The sequence below is a fragment of the Gekko japonicus genome, unplaced genomic scaffold, assembly GCF_001447785.1.
Source record: "Gekko japonicus isolate JY-2015 unplaced genomic scaffold, Gekko_japonicus_V1.1 scaffold2031, whole genome shotgun sequence".
NCBI classification, from domain to species: Eukaryota; Metazoa; Chordata; class Lepidosauria; order Squamata; family Gekkonidae; genus Gekko; species Gekko japonicus.
In genome coordinates, this window is record NW_015159776.1 from 1,799 (window position 1) to 22,252 (window position 20,454).

General features: G+C 45.5%; 1 protein-coding gene across 1 annotated transcript in view; it reads left to right on the plus strand.

Annotated features, from left to right (window-relative positions):
- Nucleotides 1-5,676: 5,676 nt before the first annotated feature.
- The window catches only part of RB1CC1 (RB1 inducible coiled-coil 1), a 120,300-nt gene continuing 105,522 nt past the window's right edge, over nt 5,677-20,454 (plus strand). The window contains exon 1 of the mRNA XM_015406869.1: nt 5,677-5,954. The gene's annotated coding sequence lies outside the window, so the exon portion shown is untranslated. The remainder of the gene's footprint in view (nt 5,955-20,454) is intronic.

Below are 20,454 nucleotides of genomic sequence, written 5' to 3' on the forward strand. Positions count from 1 at the left end.
CCCCGCCACCCCACCCCCACGGATCCCTTACTTACCACTTTGGTGCGGGCCCGGGGGACCCGACTGCGGGGCTCTCCGGGCTTCCCCCGGACCCAGCACTTCTGCGCGGGCCTGGGGGACCTGGCTGGGGGGCTCTCCGGGCTTCCCCCGGCTCCAGCACTTCTGCGCGGGCCTGGGGGACCCAGTTCTGGGGCTCTCTGGGCCTGCCCCCAGCCCCAGCGCTTTTATTAATTGTATATTTTCTGTACAGAATATCTATTTTATGCATCCAATGTGTATTACGGATTGTTGATATTCTTGTCTGCTGATCCCAGATCATCATCATCATCAAAATAAAAAATCATCTATTCAGGAGTGGGGGATCCTTTTCCTCTGCTTCAAAGTGGAATCTTCAGAGTGGTTGTAGGGATGTGTTCACTCCCCCTCATTATGGGGTAAAGTTAAGCTTTGTTTTTGAAATGGTACAGGGCAGCTTGCTGCTATGTACTTTAAGCTCTTTAAATTAGTTTTCTCTTGTTTCTCTGCTGAGCTGCGAGGGAGCATTACAACATGGTGTCATGATCTGTGCAGGACTGGGAGCAGGGCCTAGTGCGGCCTGGTCCCAGGAGACACCTGAATGGCAGTGAGCAGACAGCCTACAGTCTTGGGGCAGTGTAGCGCTCTCTGAGGGCAGGGGAAAATTGAACCTGGATTCCACTGAGTCTTGAAATCACAAGCCCAGTCATTGTTTCCTTATGCAGGTTGCTTGATTTATCAATCCAGGCACCTGAAGGTGTAGTTCACTTCCCCAACCTCAGGGTTACACTGCATTACATAAAGGAAGAGCCACAACACTGTAACCTGCCTCTTACTCCTCCCTTCTTCTTCTGCCAGCTTCCTGCAATTTCCCCTTCTTTCCTTTTTATAGTTCCATCTTCACACTTGCCCCTTGAGCTAAGCTCCACCCTCCTCTTCTCTGTTCCCTGCCCTACCTTGAAACACCTGGGCCCAGAAAGCCATTGTTCTTCCACCCAGGCTTGCTCACTGCCTCCACACCCTTTCAGCTTCCCTGGGCCAGACCACCAAGGCTATCCTGTCTGCACCTTTCTACCCCAGTCCCAGTCTGTTCCATCCACCTTTACCCAAGTCTCCCTGAATTAGGAATGCCAGCATCTCCAGGTGAGTCTTGATGCTGGGCCCAAGGGCCTGCCCTGCCCTGCCAGGCTGTTTGTTTCTGGGTGGTGCACACATGTGTGAATGAAAAAATAAGGAAGCATTTGGTGACTTGACAGTGCAAACCTAAGAATACTTTCCTGAGAGTAAGAACCATTTATATATTTATTTAAAACATTTCTGTGCCGCCTTTCCACCCAAATGCAGTGACATCAAACATTTCAATATTAAAAGAACATTTAAAATAAAGTTTATGTAAAATAACTCAATAAAAATATAGAAAAACACAGAACACCAAAACCAAGGAAGTGGCTGCCTCCAGGCTCCTGCCAGCTCCAGCTGTCGGTGGTGCAAATGTTAAGGCCAGGGCCATAAAGTTGATGGCGGGCCAGGGCCATAAAGTTGAGGCGGCACCCTACTTGAAAGCCTGGCGGAAGAGCTCCGTCTTGCAGGCCCTAAAGAACTGTAAAAGGTTCTGCAGGGCCTTGATGTCCTCCAGGAGCTCATTCCACCAGTAAGGGGTCGCCACGGAAAAGGCCCTGGCCCTCGTTATGGCCAACCTGGCTTCTTCGGGCCTGGGAGAACCAGGCACTTTTGGGATCCAGATCTCAGTGCTCTCTGCGGAACATGGGGGGTGAGGCGGTCCTTTAGGTAAGTAGGTCCCCGGCCATATAGGGCTTTAAAGGGAAGAACCAGCACCTTGAACCTTATCCGGTATGCTATAGGCAGCCAGTGCAGCATCTTTAGGGCAGGATGGATGTGTTCCCACACAGGAAGACACAACAACCTCGCCGCTGCATTCTGCACTAACTGCAGCTTCCGGATTTGGGACAAGGGCAGCACCATATAGAGAGCATTGCAGTAATCTAATCTCGAGGTGACCATTGTGTGGATCAGTGTAGCCAGGTCATTGCGTTCAAGGAAGGGAGCCAGCTGCTTAATCAGCCGTAGATGGTAAAAGGCAGATCTTGCAGTGGCTGCTACCTGGGCCTCCATCATTAAGGAGGCATCCAGGAGCACTCCCAAACTCCTAACCTCTGGCACTGGCACCAACAGCGCCCCATCAAAGGTCGGGAGAGGGATCCCTAACCTTGGGCCACTCCAACTCAGGCACAGGACCTCCATCTTCATCGGATTCAATTTCAGTCAGCTCAGCCTAAGCCAACTAGCCACAGCTTTCAGCGCCAGGCCCAGATCTCCCAGACTAGAGTCTGACTGGCTGTCCAAGAACAGATAGAGCTGGGTGTCATCCACATATTGGTGACAACCCAGTCCATGTCTCCGGGCAATCTGGGCAAGGGAGCGCATATAGATATTAAACAGCATTGGGGAAAGCACTGCTCCTTGGGGCACTCCACAGGTTAGTGGGTGCCTTCCGGATAACTGTTCCCTGACTGCCACCCTCTGTCCCCGGCCCTGGAAAAACAAGGAGAGCCACTGTAAGGCAAGCCCCTGAATCTCCGTAATGGCAAGGCGGTGGATCAGTAGTTGATGGTCGACCATGTCGAACACCACCAACAGGTCCAACAGCATTAACACTGCTGTACTGCCTCGATCCAGGTGCCTCTGGAGATTGTCTGTGAGGGCGACCAGGACCGTCTCTGTCCCATGGCCTGGTCGGAAGCCGGACTGGAAGGGATCTAATATTGAGGTGTCCTCCAAAAAACCCCGCAACTGCTTCTCAATTAATTTGCCCAAATAGGGCAAATTGGATGCTGGCCAGTAACTAGCCAATTCAGCCAGATCCAATTATGGCTTTTTTAGGAGAAGGCGGACCATCACTTCCTTTAGGGCACTAGGGAACAGTCCTTCAGTGAGGGACTTCTTGACAATTTCCCTTAGTGCCCCTCGCAGCCCAACACGGCCAGCTTTGATTAGCCATGATGGGCGCGGATCAAGGCTGCAAGTGGTTGGGTGAACTGATGAGAGTAATTTGTCAACCTCGTCTAGGCTGAGCGGACCAAAATAATCCAGAACTTGACCAGAAGACGCGCATGGAGCCTCGAGTTCCGTTACTGTCTCAACTGTGGCGGGGAGGTCATGGCGGAGCGACAAGACTTTATCTGCAAAATAGCTCGCAAAAGCCTCATAGCCAATTTCCAAATCCTTATCATTTAGTCTGCTCTGTGGCAGAGTAGTAAGACACCGAATTGTTCTAAATAATTGTGGTGGGCGAGAGCTAGCAGACGCAATCATGGCCACGTAGTAATCTTTCTTCGTGGTCTTGGTTGCTATTTCATAGGATCTCATAAACGTCCTATAGGATGTTCTTGACGCTTTGTCCTGAACACATTGCCACTGTCTCTCTAGTTGTCTAAGCTCCCGCTTCATCAATCTCAGCTCCTGTGTATGCCACAGAGCGAGTTTAGAGCGGGGGCGCAGAGGACGTCGGGGAGCGATCTCATAGATGGCTGCCGAGAGCCGGCTTTGCCAGTCGTCGACAAGCTCATCTAGCGAGCTGCCAGGGGGCATCAGATCCTGCAGGGCCATTTGAAGCTGCACCGGGTCCATTTGGCTCTGTGGGCGAGCTAAAATATGCTTGCCACCCAAACAGTAATAGAGGGACCAGATCAATCTTCTCAGAGAGTTCCAAAGTTTTGGCACCACGACCAAGATGACTGGAATGGATGGGCAGGTCAGCAGACCTTAAAATATGCTGGCCCCAGGCTGTATAGGGCTTTAACACCTTGAATTGGGCCCAGAAGCACACTGGGAGCCAGGGTAGATGGGAAAAGATTGGAATTATATGGTTCCTATGACCTACTCCAGTCAACATTCTGGCTGCAGCATTCTTTACTAACTGTAGCTTCCAGATAGTCTTCAAGGGCAGCCCCTTGTAGACCACATCACAATAATCTAATTTAGCAGTGGCAGACCCTTCCCTCCAGGAAGAGCCACAGCTGGCTTATCCATAGCTGGTATAAGGCACCCTTGGCTACCTGTTTATTCAACAGGAGACCTGGGTACAAAAGCACCCCTAAGTATGAACCTGCTCCTTTAGGGAACACGCAACCCCATCCAAAACAGGAGATATCCCATTTCCCAGGTCAGATGCCCCCCCAGTACCCCCTCTGTTTTGTCAGGATTATGTCTCAGTTTTGTCAGCCCTCTTTTATTCCAAAACTGCCTCCAGGCACTTGTTCACAGTTTCCATAGCCTTCCTCAGATCTGCTGGAAGTGCAAGATAGAGCTTAGTGTCATCTGCATATTGGTGGCAACACAGCCCAAATCTCCAGATGACCTCTCCCACTGTCTTAATGTACATTTTGAAAGGCACTGGGGAGTGGTGGAATTGTGGGGACCCCCATAAGCCAGAGGCCAAGTGGCAGAGTAGCGATCCCCTGGCATCACTCTGAAACCTACCTTCAAGGCAGGAATGAAACCACTGCAGAACAGTGCCTCCTAGGCCCAACCCTGAAAGGCAGTCTAGAAGGATACCTTGATCAATGGTATCAAAAGCCACTGAAAGGTCCAGGAGAATTAATAGTCACACACACCCTGTCCATGTCCCAGTGAGTGTCATCCACCAGGGCAACCAAAGCTATTTCAGTCCCAACCAGGCCTGACATTAGAGCGGAATGGATCCTAAAATCTACTTCATTCAGGAATCCCTGAAATTGCCCAGCCACCACTTGTTCAATTACCTTGCTCAAGAATGGAACATTTGAGACACGCAGAGTAGATTTCTTTAGAAGTGGACACACCACTGCCTGCTTTCAGGTCCACTGAATAGACCTGCTTAGGATCATTCTCTTAGCCTGGAAAAAGGCTGTTACCACTGAGGCAGACATTTTACCATCTGCTCTGCTCCTTTTCTTCAGCCCTTGAAACCTTCCAGGAAACTACCTCCAGAGAAGAAAGGAGGAATCACCGGAGGCCATCAAAGGCATACCTTTGACTTCCAGTGCTGTTCCCCTCTCTTCAGGATTAGTTGATTGACAATAAGTAGATTTGCTGTATTTGATGATCTGCGTTTTTCTCATATTGTAGTCAGCTTTGAGGACACGCTAAGTGAAGAAAAGCAGGATAGAAGTACCCAAATACATATAATTGTCCCCTGTACGTGCAGTGCAGAGAGGTATCTGGGTTTGTACAAGGCGGCAAAAAGAAAAGAAAGTCTTGGGATACCTGAATAGCCACAGTACCCAACCACACTACATATTGGTCTTTAGATAAATATGGGAACAAGTCTTGTTCAACAAGAGGTTCAATAAACCGGGGAAAACCCTTTCACTCTGCTCTCCGCATTTCCTAAGAAGCTCCGTAATCAGGAAGACACCCATTTCCCACCCCAACAGCCTCCCTCGCCATCTCTGAACACCACCTCATTATACTGGGGACTAGTAGCGACTTCTACTTGGCGTCTTTTGTCAGGAAGCTCTTCCTCTTCCCCCGTCCTCTTTGAGCCGACGGTAACGTCGCTCTCTCTGCCTCTTCCTCTCTATGGTTTTACTCTCTCACTCCCCTCCGCTCATCCGGCCTGTGACTTATCCGGCATGCATTGCGGCGCAAGAGAGTGACGACAATAACAAACAGCGGTAGTCGGGGTTGCACTAAGCGATCGGGGGCCCGAGAAGCTCCCGGAGGTCCCCCCCAGCGCCTGTCCCCCCTTTCTCGCGGCCTGTTGGCGGTCCCGCCGTGCCGGCCCGCACCGTCCGCCTTTCTCATTCGGGTGGCGGCCTGAAGCTGCCCTGTAGATCCGCAGCGAGAAGGAGGAGCTTCTGTCGCGGCCGCCGGTCACCGGCGCGGGATGGTGCGCGGGGCCGCCCAGCTGTTGCCGCTGTTATTGCGGCCTCCTTCGGGTGAGTCGGGCGGGAAGAGAGGCCGGCAGTCGAGCGAGTATATTGGCCGCGGTGGCAGCTACCGTTACCGGGGCGACCAACGCCCGCCCTCCTTGGTTGGGGGTGGGGGGCGTAAAAGAGCTCCTTAAGGGAGGCGAACTCCGTGGTGTGTTTGTGGCGCCGAAGGCGAGCGTCCGTGGACAATGAAGGGGGCTCCGCGTGTTGAGAGGCTGGAAGCTGCGGAGGGTCGAAGCCCCCGGATATGTGTCTCCTTCGAGTCGAGGCAACTAGTCCGGCCCTGTTCCCGAAGTTAACTCTGAGGGGGGATGACTCAGCCCATCTGCACTTGGGCAGCCCCGCCCACCGCACCTTGTTATTAAAAGCAGGCACCGTGGGCCTGGGCTCCTCCGTGCCTCCTTCGTTCAGTGCTGTGTGGGAGAAAGTCTGGTTTCTGCAGACAAGAACCAAGAGTTTTTCGTTCCACAAATTCCCTCCTGCCTTCTTTATTCCACGGCGGGTTTGGGGGTGGTTAAGTCCATGGACACAAATATTAAGCTACACTTGGTTCATGTTTGTCTGTTGCTGGGGTTAAGCGGGTTTGGCCCAAATCGACATTTGGTGTTTGGGTCAAGGTCTGTCCTTGGGTTACTTCAGAATGGACTCAAACTAAGAATTCTGTTTGGGTCCTCACTAGTATTGGAAGATATGCTGCCCCACTTGGGAGAATGCTGTTACCTGTTATGGATACCTAACAAAATTAAATGGTCGTTTGGCAGGGAAAGACCAAGGAACAGGTGCTGGTCCATTGCAACTTAAATCAAAATAATTTTGTTGACTTCACTGGAACTAGTGTAGGTGAAAGTAGATAGGCCTGAGTGGTATGTTGACTTCACTGGAACTGGTGTAGGTGAAAGTCGATGAGCTTGTGTGATATGTAGGCTATGCTGCATATGACATAAAAGGTTGGGCAATAATCATGGTTCCAGTGATGTCATAAGTATCCGTTCTGCAATATTTATTCTGATGAAAGATGGAAGAGTTACTAAGACATTTTTCATCATGAGGGACCCTGCAGTTGTTAAGGATGCCTGTTATCAGCTTTGAGAAGTCCTGTTAACTTAGATATTTAAATGTCCTCAACTTTTGCAGTGCATGTAGAATGCCACCAGATAAATCTTGAATGCTTTTTATGAGGCATACATCAAAAGGTTGTTGTTCAAGGGGCAATCCTATTAATTTTACATGGTATTGTTTGGTGTACAAATGTTTAAATGCTTACTAATGGCTTCAGTATTAGATTTTCATATTAAAGAAATGATACGATTATTTATAGTTTAAAGTATTGATAAATCTCGCTTTATTTGTGTTGTGTCACCATAACATGTGCCCATTTCCCACAAGTTTTCCCCCTAGTATATGTACTATTAATATGTACTATTAATCTCTTTAACCAGTACAAAGGGTACAGTATGTTTATGGCATTTTTAAAAGGTTTCTTATGACAAGCCTTTGCCCCCTTAATTTAGCAGTTGAATGTGTAGCAGTTAAATAACCAGCTGCTGTGTCTGAAGTTGTTCTAGCAGTAGTGAATTTTCTAGGTATATTAATAGACATTTAGGGACAATACAAGTACTGAAATATTGCTTGGTATGTGGGTTTGGGGGATATGATTGCACTTTATATAGTTATGGATGAGGCTGTTTAATTAAGGAGTTACTGTTACTGTTGTTAAGATAGAAATACTCTAGGTGTTGATACAACAAACATGAAATGTATAGGTAAACACTATACTGCAATTTCTTTTTATGAAATGTATAGATAAACTCTAATGTATATTGTAATCTCTTTTGGATTAATAGGTTGTCTGGGTTGAGTTTGTAATCTTGAAATGTGGTTGTCTATGTTTAGATATTTGTCTAGTAAAAAATTCCAGCATAGCCATATGGGAAGCTACTCCTCCATTATTAGTATTATCCGGTCCATAATTGCATACTCTATCTATGGTAGTGGGAGTAAACATCTCATGAATTTGTGAGTTCTCTTGAATTTTTTTTCATTTACATATTCGCTCTTATCCTATATGCTACATGTCATTTAGAATCTGTTTGCCAGTGGCAATGGAAGTTTTCTATGATATGAAAATACAGAATCTAAACTGTCTGGAGAAAGGGAGGGAGAAAATTACATCCCTGATTTTAAGAATTGATTTATCTTATTTGTATAGTGAATCATCCTCTCTTTGGCCTTCTGCTAATCCTCATAGAGGTCCTGTACATAGGCTCACATGGACTTCATGTTGCTTACATCACAGATGAGAAGGTGGCAACATGTCCAAGTGTTACAAATAAATTCATGGAGTACTAGTTATTTGACTTCCCAGCCCTGTTCCTGTTCATTGGACTTTGGTCCCCATGTCTGTTGTAGCACTAGTTTTTAGATTTGGTAAGCCAATTTTTCTGTGCTCTTGACCGACAGAACAATATTAATACAACATTTCATATTTTGAGACTTGAAAAATACCTAAAGTCTGAAGACTTCAGAATAAGCTTTTAAAAAGTTTGCTAGTATTGAAATGTTAGGCACATATCTATGATCGTGTACACTTGTAGGTTCTCCCATCAAATCTTTAAGGTACCTTATTGTCCAAGTGCCTGTAGGTGTAAAATTTCCAGAGGTTTCAGAGCCATGGGAAAAGCCTGGGAATATTTTTTGGGGAAAACCCAGAATATGCACAGTACTTCCCTACAAAGCTTATAGTTACTTTACTGTTTAAATAACATAAAATGCTTCAATTATTGCTTATAATATAAAATTATACTACTTTGCATATTTGTGTAATTTAGAAGTATAAATACCTTAACTTTATGCAAGTAATTAATTGTTTTACTTGGATATGTATACACTTCTATCTCCAATGAGGATCCTAATTGGCCTGAAGCATTGTTCTTCCATTCTCCATTTTATCTCCCAGCAACAACCTTGTGAGGTAGATTAGGCTGAGAAAGAGAGAGACTGGCTCAAGGTTACCTAACAGGCTTCCATGACAGTGTAGGAATTTGAACCTGGGTCTCCCAGCCCCAGCTCCCACTCTAATCACAACCCCATGCTGGCTTTATTGCTGATATAGTCAGTATGAGGAGAGAGCTGCAAACCGCACTGCCATAGCAGGTGCATCTTAATTTTTGCCATCTGAAAGAGGAAGTGGAGCAAAGCTGGAAGCAGAAAACACATTTTTTAGTAAACAAAATATGTATATTTCACAGGAACACTTTTGTATAGTTACCGTAGGATTAGCAACATATTTGAATACAGGGTTATACTACATCATATCTAAAAATTGAACTCTTCAATAGTGTATCATACACATAGTAGCATATTAATTGTGGACAAAATAAATCACATTTAAACAGTAAACATATCCTTGAAAGTACTTTTCGTATGTCTACTGTACATGTAGGAATTATAGTTCTCTAATGCTGCAGAAGTTACCTGAATAGCCCAGCTTAGCCCAAGCTAGTTAGAGCTGGGAAGCTAAGCAGGATTGGTCTTGGTTAGTACTTGGATAGGAGACCACCAAGGAAGACTGGCAAACCATCAGCTCATCTATTGCCTTGAATAAGACCCGTGTACGTGCTCACCACAAGGTGGTTTGCGACTCAATAGGACATGATTCATTACTTCACAACTGCTCAAAGCCTTACATAAAAAATCTTCATAATACAGTTTTAAATGAGGAAATTCTTTTCTTTAAAACATTTCACTGATTCTGAAAGAATAAATGTTTCATTGGAATTTTTTTACCATGCTCCCCCAAATTTGCAAGTCTTTCATTGAAAAAAATTGAAGAAAAAAGTTCTCAGGAAGGAACAGGTTTCTTTTTCTGGGCCTTCGTAGCTCTACAGGTGCCTCTGGGATATTTCTCATTCTGCTTGAGTTTTAGTTGCTGCTATGAAATATATTAAAAGAAAATTCAATAGCTGTGCAAGTGTACTCATCCAGAAATACTGTCTTCTTTTTAGTGAATGACTTTAAGTACTTGTGTGGATAATATACCAATATTGTGTAGCTAGTTACTCACCATTTGTAGTTAATATTCTTCATTAATCAGCTCTAAAGGTGGCTTTGCCCAATCTGTTTTATGGAATCGAAATGTCATGCCATGTGGTGGACTATAGGAAGAAGGGGATGAGGAAACGCTAGACATACATAGATATACATATGAAGTTATGTGATGGTAGTAGAGGTAGTGGTGACATGTTAGTAAGATTAGAACTTCTCACCTCACCTGTTTTCTCAATAAAATTCTGGTAATATAGGATACAGAACATGCTTCAAGGTTGGTATAATTCAAATATTATACATTGTTTAATTACTCCAGAAAGTTAAACATTAAGGTTTTCTTTTCCAAGAGTGAATATACCATTAAACAAAAGTAGAGAAGTGTGTCAGAACAGTTTTGATAGTAGTATCTCTTTCTGCATTTACACTGCTGTAACTAGTGGGGGTGTTATATCCCAAGGAACAAGGTCAAAAGCATAACATTAATGGCAGGAAAAAGGGCAAATAGTAATAGACATTTCCACAGCATAACTTGCAGTTCTGTTGCCACATTCTAATCCCAATGTCATTTCTACCAGTGCTCCCACATTAGCCATGCACCCAGGACATCAGTCAACATGTGGCAACTATGGAAACAGAGATGATGTCACAAAAATCATCCCCCATGCAGTATTGGCTGGAAGAGCTTGTAGGATTCCCATAGTCCTAGGCACAGGAAGAGAGCAATTACTGCCACACACTGGTACAATAGTGTTTCCACTGCCTGAAAGTGTCCAGACACAGCCAGCAGCAGCCAGCAAATAACTCTTTTTGCAAGGGGAAATGCCAATGTCAGGCAGGGAAGGACTACATTCCACTGAACTGATTGTATAGTAGTCAGATGGCAACATGGCCCTATAATTAGTACATTTGCCTATAAAATGCCTAGGCGATTCTAAGAGGATTTAAATTATTTTGTGGTACCAGTGATTCTATACAGTATTTGTAGCCCATTGCTACAAATACTAGTGTACTAGTGTGAGAGGGAAGGAAAGGCACTTGGCAAGGGGAACGTGGGCACATGGACAAGGAAGAATGCATATTACATGAGCAAACATACAAAAGACAACACTGTGACCTGGCTGGTGGCTCTGAGGGATAGAGCAGTGCAGTGTGAATCAGGAAATGATGGATCAGATCCCCCTCTCAGGGAATAGAAGCAGAGGATTCACAAGGACTCGCAGGGCACATTTCACCTTCCCTGAAAACCCCCATAGATTTTTTGCTTTTCCTGATTTTTTTTCTGAACTTGCCACCCATCGTCCACTGTCCAAACTATCTTTTATCCCCTTGTCACCTTTCCCTCCTTCGTTCCACAGCAGCTTCTGCCTGGGAAAACTGTGGCCCAGTTGTATGGCACTGGCTGCTGGGCCAAGTTCAGTTACACAATAGGGAACCTGTACCTCATTTTCCACTTTATCTACTTCCTCTTTCCCTCCTCCTGGCAACAATTCCCTGCTTCCATCTCTCCTCCCCACCCACCCACCTATCTTTTACCTGCTCTGCTGTCTTTGGCTATTTTTATTATCCATTTATACTCCACCTTTCTTTACAATGGTGACTCAGTGTAGGTTACACCATTCTCCTCCATTTTATCCTCACAATAAACCTATGATGTAGATTAGCCTAAATGTGTGTAGCTGGCCCAGGGTCACCCAATGAGCTTCCATGGCAGAGTGGCAATTTGAACCTGGGGTCTCTCATATCCTAGTATGAAACTGTAACCACTGTACCACACTGGCTTTAGTGGGGTGGCTGCTGTTGAACAGTAGCAAGCAGCCAGTCCTGGGTGAGACAAGGAAGTCATGTGTTATCAAGTTACCTGGTGGTTACTGTCATATCAGTTGTACCTGGCACCTCCCTTGAAGATCTAAAATGGCTCTAGAAAGGGCCCTGTTCACTTTTACTGACAGAAACCAAGGCTTGAAGGCTAGCAATACTATTTGGATTGCCAAGCAACCCCCACAATATTGCAGAGGGCATTCATTTCCTAAAGGAATAAGTGCTGCTTGTATTGTTTTGGGAATTTTACCCCCCTTTTTTAAGATTTCAGATTTTTGTCCAGGGTTTTCAGGGTTGTAGAAGATCTGTCTTGTCTGTTCATGGCTTTCCACTCTGAGTTTTCATAGATTTGGCCATGTTGAAAATTAGGTAGATTGACAAACAGGTAATCAATCCACAAGGTCTTTTGGGACATCTCTCCCCCCCCCCCCAATTTCCTCTTTCACTTTCCCTTCCCTGAAAGCCCCTACACTCCCCTTTTCCTGTTTTCTTCTTTCCTTCCCGTCCACCCACCATCTTACCTTTATATGCCCCTTGGCTTTAGTTTTCTGTCATTTCCCTCACATGGCAACCTCTTCCCAGAATAACTTTGGTGCCAGCCGCTGGGCCTGACCCGGTTGCATGTGCTGGCTGTGGTGGACTCAGTTGTATGGTGCCAGCCAGTCTAGGCCCATTGCCACTGTAGTGAACCTGCAAGGATTCATGGAGGGGCGTGTTTCTTTCCCCTCTTTCCCCCATCCTCCCAGTCTCTTTCCCTCCTCCTAGCAGCTCCCATAATGCCAAGTTTCTTTTTTCCACCCAACAATAATCAACTTCTCTCTGCCCCCATCTTCAACTATATTATTTACTTAATACCTTCCCTTTCTTCACAATGGGGACCAAAAGAGGCTATGTGATTCTCCTAGCCTCCTGACCTGGAAATTACAGCTGGTACAAAATATAGTGGCACGTCTTCTGACTGGGGTGCCTGTGAGGACACTCTGGCTTCCAGTTGAGTACTGGATAAGGTTCAAGGTGATGGTATTAACCATCAAGGCCCTATGCAGTCAGGGACCAACATACCTGCAGGACTGCCTCTCCCCATATGTCCCCTGGAGAGCTCTACGCTCATTGGAACATCTAGTAGTCCCGGCCCAAAAGATATCCATTTAGCCTCGACCAGAGCCAGAAGCCTTTTCAGCTCTGGCCTGGTGGAACATGCTTTCAGTTGAGATCAGGGCCCTGCAGGACTTACTGCTATTCCATAGGGCCTGTAAAACAGAGTTGTTCTGTCAGGCCTTTGGTTGAGGCAGTGGATGTCTGATCCCATTGTCTTCCACTGGACAACCCCGCTTAAATCGTGCACTGCACCAACTTATATCATAGGCATTGGCCTACATAGGCCCACCTACTGATACGCGGGTTTCCTGCACACATCTACACCCAGGATGTGTTGATTCTGTCTATGTTTTTCGCTCGCCATCATGTGTTAATCTGTCTCTTGGTTTTTTAAATTGGGTTGTATGGGTAGTGTTTTTATTTATTACTGTTAGTGTAGTGTAACCCGCCCTGAGCCTTTTTGCAGGGGACGGCAGGATATAAATCCCAATAAATAAATAAATAAATAAATTTTATGTTCACAACAACCCTGTTAGGTAAGCTGGCTGAGAGAGTTTGACTTGCTCAGAGTCAGTCAGTAAGCTTCCACAGTGTAGCGGTTTTCCCTGATTATAATCAGGAACTCTAACCCAGGAGTCCCCAGTGTGGTGCCCATTGGCACCAGGGCACCTGCTGACACCTTTCCTGGTGCTGCCAAGTGTTTTTAGAAAGTCTGTGGGGCCCCATGAGGCTCCTGCCCAGCAGAACTTCTGATTGGCCATTTGAGGTCTGATGGGCTGTGTATATTAAAATAACATTGTTTCAGCAGCAGCTACCACCAAAGTGTTCGTTTTATTCTCTCATGCACCCATTTTCCCAGTGTATTTTTAACTCTTCTTGTCCCCTGCTCCTTGGCTTTCTCGGTCTGTCTTTGTCTCCTGCAGTGGCCATTTTGTTGTTGCACCCACCATGCTGTATCAGAGTTTCAAAAATCCCCACAGGCTGAAAAAGTTGGGGACCCCTGCTATAAACATTACACCACACTGGCTTTCATGGGGTGGCAGCTGTTGAACAGTAGCAAGCAGCTGAGCCTGGATGAGTCATGCAAGTTTCCTGATAATTGCTGTCCTCAGTGAGGCCAGAAAAGCCCTGGAAAGGGCCCCAGTTCTCACTGAGAGAAACTGAGGCTTGAGCTCTGGCAATACAGATGTGGTTGCCTAACAAAAAAAACACACCACTGAGTAAAATATACAGGTGCTGCTTCTCTCTCTTTTGTTGTTTTTAATTTTAGAACTTTCTGAAAACCTGGGGCGCTTTTCTCAGGTTTGTAGAAAGATCTGACTTGTGTGTCTTTCCATAACCTAGGATGTTTGAGCAACAGTAACATTAAATGGAAAAGGGCAAGAGCCTCCAAACTACGAGCTGTGGCCCCTGCTGACCCACAGATACTTTTCATCCAGCATTCAGGGCCTGCCACATATCCAGATCAGCTTTGTGCTTCTGACTTCTTGCCCAGAAGTAACCACAGGCACACATGAAGTTAAATGGAGCTGACACAACACATGACCCAGCTGCTGATATATAAAGGTGAAACTGCATCTGATTTTACAGATTCTGCAACAGCTGGGGCAGAAATGGGGCAGACCCCACCCTAGACCACCAGATAGTTTTTATTTTATTTATTTGAAAGATTTCTATCCTGCCCTCCCCCACAAGCGGGCTCAGGGTGGGTCACAACAAGTGGGTAAACAGTTAAAATACACAATACAATTTAAAAACTATAAAACCCATAACACCGTACAAGCTCCATGGTATATGCTGTATATGTGCCCAAGGGCTGGCCTACCTGCTGATGAAACAATTAAAGCGCATAGCGCAAGACAAGCTGAGGCAGAGTAAGGCATGGGAAATTGATGTAATTTGACATCCATAGCGTTAACCAAAGACCTGGTAGAACAACTCCATTTTACAGGCCCTGAGGAACTGTACTAAGTCCTGCAGGGCCCTGATCTCACTAGGGAGAGTGCTCCACCAGGCCGGAGTCAGAGCCTTTTTGGCTCTGGTTAAGGCCAAACAGATGTCTTTTGCACCGGGGATTACCAGCAGGTGTTGGTCAGCCAAACGTAAGGCTCTCTGGGGAACATATTGGGAGTTACCACAGTATGGCCCTTAAACCAAAAAGTTTGTATGCTCCTGGAAAAGGGAAAGGCAATGAAGTAGAACTCAGGCATTCCATTCTTAAAGTAACAGCTGACTACACGTCTTGTTAATTATGGGCCTTTGTACTCTTCCAGGAGTCCACCTGATAACGTACCCCATCTTGTGCATGGGACCCCTGGTCCCTGAGACGTCTGTTTGTAGAGCTATAAGCTTTGTGGAAATATAAAGAGCCTGAGTTTGATCCCTAGGTATGAAAAGAGCCAAACACATGTCTGCAACTATATTGTATGATAGCAGTCAGTGACTGGTGCATGGACTAGTGGTATCATCAAGTTGTATGACTCTTTTGATGCCCCAGAATATTTATCATTCTTTTAGCTTGGATCCCTTTCCCTTCATTCAGGCATATTTGTTCTTGTTTGCTTGGTGAATTGCTAGTAGCTGCTAATTATGTTCCCAACATTTCCTGTATTATTTTCTTCTTCACTTCATGCTGTACCTAGTAACATCACAAATTGGACATTAAAAACAGAATTATTCAAAATCCAGTGGGGATTATTTTTACCTCCCTAAAAATTAAATGCCCTGACCTGGATATCCCAGGCCAGACCAGTCTCATCAGATCCTGAAAGCCAGGCAGGGTCAGCCCTGGTCAGTATTTGGAAGGGAGACCACCAAGGAGTACCACCAAGGGATGGGACCTTGAACTTACTACAAAAAGGAGTTCTTTACTGATTTTTGTATGCTACTGAGTTTGATCCTACTTTGCTAATTCTTCAGCAGTTGGTAGTGATTCTGATTGGAACGTTTATTCTTTTGACTGGATTTTGTTTTCTTTGCAAAATAATAATAGTGCATTGATGTCCTGGGAAACGACGCTTTCTAGCCTCTTTCTAATAATTCTTCCCCATATTTGCTCTTCTGCTATTTGTAGCTCTGCGTATGTGTGCATTTATCTGACAACTGAATGTAATGCTTCATGCATATGATAAACTGGATTCTGGCTCACAAAAGCTTATACTACAATAAATTTCTTAGCATTTAAGGTGCCACAAAACTTAGTTGTCTTGACTGCAGCAGGCTACAGCATCTTCCCCTCTGGAATTCATAATGTTTTAAATCTGTATCATGTACTCTTCTTCCCCCAAGTAAAAAGCTCTACACATTTTAGCCTTTCTTCATACTGAAGGTGTTCCAACCACTTTATCATTTCTTTTCTAGTTCTGGGATTTTTGTTTATATGAGATGACCAGAACTGTACACAGTATTGTGAAAGTGGCCATTTTTTGTTTTGTTTTTTGCAGTCAAGTCACAGCTGACTTGTGGTGACCCCAATGGGTTTTCAAGGCAAGGGACGTTCAGAGGTGGTTTGCCATTCCTGCATAGCGACCTTGGTAGTCCTTGATCCAAATACTCACCAGGGCTGACCCTACTTAGCTTCTGAGATCAGGCTAGCCTGGGCTATCCACAAATCAATATAAGTTATTCATTTTCCCTTTCTGTTCTGACACATGTTATAAGTACCCTACTTCATTATTTCAGAGACAAACAGTTTCTAAGAATCTCAACTCCTACCACTGGGGCAGCAAAGACAGGACATCCCAAACAGGTAAACAATGGGGAACAGTCCATTCCCAAAATGGTAAGACATTCGCAATACAATTCTAAACACAGTTACACCCTTGTAAAGCCATTGATGTCAATAGTCTTAGAAGGGCATGCCTTTAAGATTACATTGTCAGCACCAGAATGCTTTTATATAAATCAGTACTATGGCTGCCCTGACCCGGATAGGCCAGGTGTCATGACCCCCAGGGGGTTGCCACCTCTAGCTGCCACCACTCTGGACTTCGGGTCCCTTGAGAAGGCCCAGAGTACCCTCCCAAGTCCATCCAAAATGCCCCTTTTTAAGCCAAGAACAGGCGTGATGACCAGGCAGAGTACACTTAAACAAATGGTTTATTAACACAGTACTGGGGCAAGGAAAACAAGACAAGGTGCTTTAAAATATATAACAGTGTTTAAAGGCAAAATAAATGAATCTAACGTAACTACTTGGTTGACTTAACTGGTTACTACTTCAAGGCCCAGATCCCTCTTATACCAGGCCTCCTGCCTGCACTCACTCCGAGTCAAGTGAGGGATCTTTCTCCTCAGACCAGACTGTCCCTTCTGTGAGACAAGACCGCAGAATAGAAAATAACACAGTCCAGTTTAGCTCTGTGAGAGGAAAGAACACCATTTTCCCACAGCCCACAAAGTATGTAACAATCTCTTTATACAATCCCTAGACACTGATTGGTTACCACTGTCGCTAAGGATTGTGGGGATTGTAGGCTATGTCTGCTTTCCACTGCCCTGCAGGTCTCTCCTGGGACCAGGCCGCACTAGGCCTTGCTCCCAGTCCTGCACAGATCACAACGCCAGGTTAGCCCGATCTTGTCAGATCTTGGAAGCTAAGCAGGGACAGCCCTGGTCAGTATTTGAAAGGGAGACCACAAAGGAAAATTGGGGTCATGACATGGAGCCCCCAGGCAATGGCAAACCATCTCTGAACATCATAGCATCTGTTGTATTTTATGGTGGGTATGAATACTGTTTGTAGGTTGTGTTTTTTCATACGTTTTCCCATCTGATCAGTGATTCCTTTGATATATGACAAAAACACTTTTCCTGTGGGAGACTGTTTTTCCTCAGTTGTTTGTTTTACCTTTGGTTTAATCGCTCTTCTGATTTCATTCTTGGAGTAGCCATTTGCTTGAAGTGTGTGATTTAGATGATTTAGTTCGTCATTGAGAAATTGCAGTTCACATATCCGTCTGGCACGGTCTACTAATGTTTTGATTATGCCTCTCTTTTGCCGAGATTGGAGTTTTTGTGTAAATAACGGTCCATGTGAGTTGGTTTTCTGTAGACCTTGTGACCTAATTGAAGGTTAGTTTTGCGGATGGCCATGATATCTAGAAATGGGAGTTTACCCTCGACTTCTTTTTCCATGGTGATTTGTATGTTGGGGTGGATGTTGTTGAGGTGTTGTTGAGATGCTACGATTGGCAAAAGACAGAAGAGACCTCCTTACTTCTGCAGGAGTATACCACATACCATGCAGTTGTGGACAAGTTTACATCGTGACCACACAGCGTAGCATTCATACAAGAATAAAAGAACATGAAAGACACTGCAGACTGGGCCAACCTGAAAAATCAGCAGAAGCTGAACATAGTGTAACTCAAACAAGACACAGTATTTTGTTCCAAGACACTGAAAGGCTGGACAACACTTCCAATTACCATGTCAGATTACACAGGGAAGCCATTGAAATTCATAAACATAAACACAATTTCAACAGAAAAGAAGAGAGTTTAAAAATAAATAGGGCATGGTTTCCTGTCCTGAAAAACACAAAAGGCTCTACAACTGACAACAGCACTACAGATAAGATTAGAATTTCAACAGCCAATCCACATACAAAAGAACCTCCTCAGGAAACAATCCATATACAAAAGAACCTCCTCAGGAAAGCTCCTCCATTAGCATGTTCATAGCCTGGGGAACTCCTACAGGATAATGACTCAGCCCTACCCCACCTTCTGGAGTAGATATAAATTACCTGCCTACCATTTTTCTTCTCACCTTGACACAGAGAGTACTCCATCTTTCTGTGTTATACCTCTGAGGATGCCAGTCTCAGCTACTGGTGAAATGTCAGGTTCTACAATGCCCGGAAAATCTACAGCAACTAATAATAATTTAACTTCAGCTGTTCATGCAAAGGATTCCCCTTTTGTACAAAGTGTCTTTTCCTCAGATTTCCCATTACTAGAATTCTTACTTGTATGATTCTGGTTTCTTTAGATAGGGTCAAAATGATGAAAGACTCTTGGCCTTGGGTCTTGATGTACAAGCTTGAATTTGTATACCGTTGGTGCTGTGTTGTGAGATTGCCTGGAGCACAGGGAGAAGAGACAGAATTGTCTTTGGTTCTCTGTTGACTTCAGTGTCTGCGGATCAGCTGTTTTTCTGATATAATTTAATCCAGTGTAGATAGATAGGATCTGTACCTGTGTAAGAATAGAATAGAAGGTGGTAGCCATCCTACCTGATCCTATCCTGTTTTACTTTTCCCCATTAATTCATGGTTATGATGATAATATAGCTGACTTAAGAATTTTGTGATGTTTTTAGCATGTCAGGTGTTCACTATGCTAGCGCAGGATATTTAGTTGCAATCCTGTCTCTTTTCTAACCAGCATAATTGAAGGATTACGTTATTAATCATAAATCTAATAGCCATGGGTGATCCTCCTGTGCAGATCAAAAAGCTGCTGCATGGCACCCAGGGCTATGGTAGACAAAGCAAACCTGGGCTAAGGAAATCCCCGGTTTGCAGAAAACACCAAAAGTTTACAAAAGTGGAATGCCCCCCCCCAAAGGACAATGAAATCTGTATATTTGCAGAAGTAGGGGAAGAGTGACAATTTGGTTTGCTGCAACAACCCCCAATGGCACCTGACAACCACAGCAAAAAGTAGGTAAGTTTGGAGAGGGGAAGCAAGAATCAGAAGGATGTGGGAGGAGACATTGCAGGGGGTGTGAGGGCTGCAGGGGGAGAAGGAAAGAGAGTCACCAAGGAGACAGAGGGGGAAAAGGGGAGCAAGAGTGGCAGGGGCATAGAACAGGTGGACAAATTAGGCAAGGGGATAGGCAGATATAGTTAAAAAAACAGGAAGGCAGATGTGGTAATGCCCTGACCTGGATAGCCCGATTTCATCAGGTCTTACAAGCCAAGCAGGGTTGGTATGCAGAGGCTACCAGTGGCAAGCCACCTCTATTCATCTCTTGCCTTGAAAACCATATGGGGTTGCCATAAGTCATCTGTCATTTGATGGCACCTTCTACCATCACTGACTGCATAGTCAGAGCAGATGGAGTGGAAGAAAAGGTTGAGTGAACCATGTAGAGCAGGAAGGGAAAAGAGATGGCAAGCAGCAATAGGGAGAGAAATTCACCTCTTCTGAGAGTTCTTGCTGGGTCCCCATCTTATCTCCTTTTACATTCTTTATTACAGCTCTAAACATTGTAACTCATTTAATGAGCCTGGTAGACAGGGCCGTAGCTAACCCCTTCCTTGTGGGGGTGCCCTGGGGAAAGGGAGGGGGCCTGGAGTGTGTGCGCACGCGCGCCGCACACACACGCATCCCCACCCCACCTCTCATCCTCTGCTCCCTGGGGACCCCGCAGCAGACCCCCCCGCAGAGCGCGGCGGCCCCGCGGCTCCAGGCAGGCAGGCAAGGCGAGCCGGGGAGGCGCAGGAGGAGCCAGGCAGGGTTCGGCGGGCAGGGGGGCGCGTGCACGTGCCGAGGCGCCTGCTCGCTCGCCTGGTCCCGGCTTTAAAGGGCCCGGG